Raw genomic sequence first — 3976 nt, 5'->3', positions numbered from 1 at the left:
GCTGAATCATGTGTGACACTATTATCATAAATTATAAAATATAAATTTTAAAATTAAAATATCATTTAAATACAAATAATATATGTTTTAAAATTTGAAACTCTCGTTTTATAATAAATATAAAACAGATAAAGAAAAAAACATGCACCAAATCATAAACCAGGGACCAGACTAAATTAAGCTGTTTTATTTTTAGTATAAAGTTTCATTGTCAGAGAAAAATAAACAAATAATCGGGGTTTTGGAGGATGTGTTGGTTTATTTTCAAAAACCAGGGACCAACGGGACCTACATTGACCACCACCACCTTTACCAAAAAAAATATTTGCCGCGAGTGTTTTTTGAAGGAAGTCCACTTTTCAGCCACTGTTTGTGCGTCCCCATGTCACCCACTTTCCTTGTCCGTACTGTGTGGACGCGGATGTGGTTCCCCCCGCTTGCGGGGGGGGTCAGGGGGATCCGCGCCAAGGGAGGACTTGGAAAGTGGGTGAAACGGTGCACAAACAGACTGTTTGAGTGTGTCTTTAGAGCCTTCTTTTCAATGCTCCGTTTCACTCGGTTTCCACTAACTCGAGGTGAATTTTCGGCATTTTTTGAATTCGGGAACCAGACCTAATATCTTTCCATTTTCCTATTTACTATAATTTTAATTTGAATATGATTCGAAATAGAAAAAATAAATCTATTTTAAGAGGTGGTGGTGGTGGTCAATGTAGGTCCCGGGACCAACTATTAATAAACACACTGTTTTTTTAAATAAAATAGAAAAAACTATAAAATATGAAATTCTTAATTAATCATTTTAAGCTGTCTCATTTGTTAATACCCAGCCGAGCCAAGGTGAAGTTTGTTTTTTATATTAATTTATCTTCCGTTGTTTAATACGTTTAATAATTATCAACCATTTACTGAATGTCTAACATTCCAATAATTTATTTATTTATTCTTTTCTTTATTTTCATTTATTGCGTGAGTCACTTTTAATACTGAACTAAAAGTGACTTATTGAAACAATTAAGTAAATAGAGAAGACTACAACGACTTCTTTGAAAAAATGAATGATCAGTTTAATTGAATGGTTGTTTTGAAATTAAACAAGGTTGAACAAAAGAATAATATTTTATAATTAAACAATAATTAATAATAATAAACTTACTATTAAAACTCACATTAAGTTATTGTTTTTTTCATACTTTTACAACACATTCGTTTTTTAATCCCAAAAAATAACCGTTTTTTAAAACCAAATAATAAGAAAAATACACATTTATTCATATCTTTGCCCGTTTAGTTGTATAAAATCCGCTTAATATTCAATAGCTAAAATTAGTTTGGTTCCTGGTTTTTCTGGTGGTCCACATTAATTCCGCTGAATGTGCAATAATTGATTATGCTTTGTTATTAACATTTTTTCAAATTAAACAGTTTTATATAATTAAATAAAAAAAACTATCTTTTTAATAATTATTATTCAAAAAAATAAACATTTTTTATTATTTTAGATTCTTAATATTTTATGGTTAAAAATGTAATTTTAATTTATAAGTTAATTATTCGTTTATTATTTTTAAATAAAAATATACCCTTTTAAAAAATACTTTACATCGTTGTGTTTTATTTTTGTTGTGTGGCAACACCACCATTGTTTATAAATAAAAAAGCGTGGGAATCCTCCCATAAACAAAAACAAAAATGTCTTTGGGTAACAACTCAAAGGTTGTTACACTGCAGGTCACACTTGCCAAGGCTTGGCAGTGTGTCCGGACGGATAAATCCCGGATACTACACATATAAATAAATAAGAAAATAAAAATAATAATCCGTATACCCCCATATATACGGATTATATAATATTGATAGATGACAAGTATAAATGTTCTTAAACGTCGCGACGGTTTTAGAACATCATATTATCAGCATATATAATAATATAAAACAGACAAGTTTATTTCGTCACCCATGGTATGATTACTCTGAACATGCTGTTTTATTTAATAATGCACAGAGCCCCTTGTGCATTATTGGGCTAATATATATAAGCTTATGTACAAAGCTTATAATATTAAATATTAACCACAATTTAATTAACCATCATAATAACACAAATTGGTCTGGGACGACAACAGTCAAATCCCGAGTCTGTCAGCTCTCAGACTCTGTGTTGCTGCAGCAACAACAATACATGGTCATATGACAAAATTTATTATTTTTTGTGCTTTAAATGTTGTTTCTTTCTACAAATCTCAATCTTGAGATACAATCACATTGTCATATATCAAAAATGACAACATGACATAAATAGTTCTCTAAATAAGTAAAATAAATTATACATTATAATACCAAAAGAAATGTCGTAATTGAGATTGAATAATTGATTACTTAAAAAAAAATAATAAACAATATTATAGTTGGTTTCGTTTGTTTTATACTAATCATTTCAATTTTAAGATTCAATCACATTGTCATTGATTTGTTGAAATGACAAATCAGAGTTAAATTAAGTTATAATACATTGTTAATTGTTTATTTGAATAAATATCAATTGATAAAAGCACTTTTTCCTTCTGACAATTACTTGGTCAATTGTAAAATTTGAAAAAGTGGTACCAATGTTAGAAAAGTTTTGATGTGAATTCATTGTTCACTTTTATGGTGCTATGTTGGTTCCCAGTAAAGAGTGTTTAATTACCGAATTTGCTTCATTTGGAAGTTTGCAAGATTTATTGAAAACCAAAAAGCCTAAAGAATTTGATGCGACATTTCGTGTTAAAATTATGTTGGAAGTTTTAAAGGTAATATTTTATTAACACACAAACAGAATTATACAAAAATATCAAACTAGACAACATTTTTTTGTTCAATTCATGTGAATAAAATAGTGAATACAAAATTGTTTGATTTTGTAAAAGCAAAAAGTCAATTTATTAATGATAAATATCACAATTACTTAAGGTGTAGTTCAATAAAATTAATAAAAACAACAAAAATACAAAAACAGTAAATGTTTATTTGTTTGGAATCACTATGTTTGAAATGTTTAAATATAAAAAAGTTTATTTTAAATCGAAAATTTAAATTTCAGTGGATAATAGCAGAGTTTGTTGTTCGTAATAATCATCTCAATAAAAGTGACAAAATTATAATTGAACAATAAATACTTGTTGAAAAATTTTGGCGATACAATGGTATTATTAGAATACAATTTATTGAAATTGTGGATTGTCTTAAAAATGATGTTATTGTCGAATAGGAATGCAAATTAATTTAATGAACAAACATATTTAATTGTTCAATTATTAAGTCGATTATTGTATATTATTTATATTTTTTAATGAAATTAAATAATATCATTTATATTATTTAATTGTTGTTTTGATAAATAACAATATTACCAAAAAATCGTAGGTCTTAATTGATATTTTTGCAAAAAGTCTTTACATGAGATTCTGTTTGTGCTTTAACATATTACCAAGTGTCAAGTAAAACGTTTCTTCTGTACACGAGGTAGTGTATTGGTATATTCTCAAGTACACAAAATAAGAGATTCCAAAATGTGTGACAAAATATACAAAAATCTTATATTACAGACTCACCAACAGAAGTGTTTAAGTGTGATTTTTTGCCATTTTAGATGCTTCATATAACAAAATAATAATAATAGATTTGATGTGACTGTTTATAATATTTGAATTGGTAATTATATTTATATCTTGCCAATCAAAACTTTGATAATAATTTAAATGTTATTATAAATGAAAAATGCAATTTATTATTAATCATGGTTATTAATAGCCTTTTTATAAATTATTCCAATTTATTTAAAATTTTTTAAAACATAAGTAAAGTCTGTTTTCTATTTAACGATATTGGGTTTTTACTATTATTTATAATAACAGTATTATAATTTATAATAAAAATAAAGTGGTTTTTCTTAAAAATGGTTTGAATTTTTTTGTTCTTTTTTTTAAAAGAGTGC

The sequence above is a fragment of the Entamoeba invadens genome (assembly GCF_000330505.1).
Source record: "Entamoeba invadens IP1 unplaced genomic scaffold scaff_1105074726207, whole genome shotgun sequence".
Classification (NCBI taxonomy): domain Eukaryota; phylum Evosea; order Mastigamoebida; family Endamoebidae; genus Entamoeba; species Entamoeba invadens.
This window is presented reverse-complemented; position numbering follows the sequence as displayed.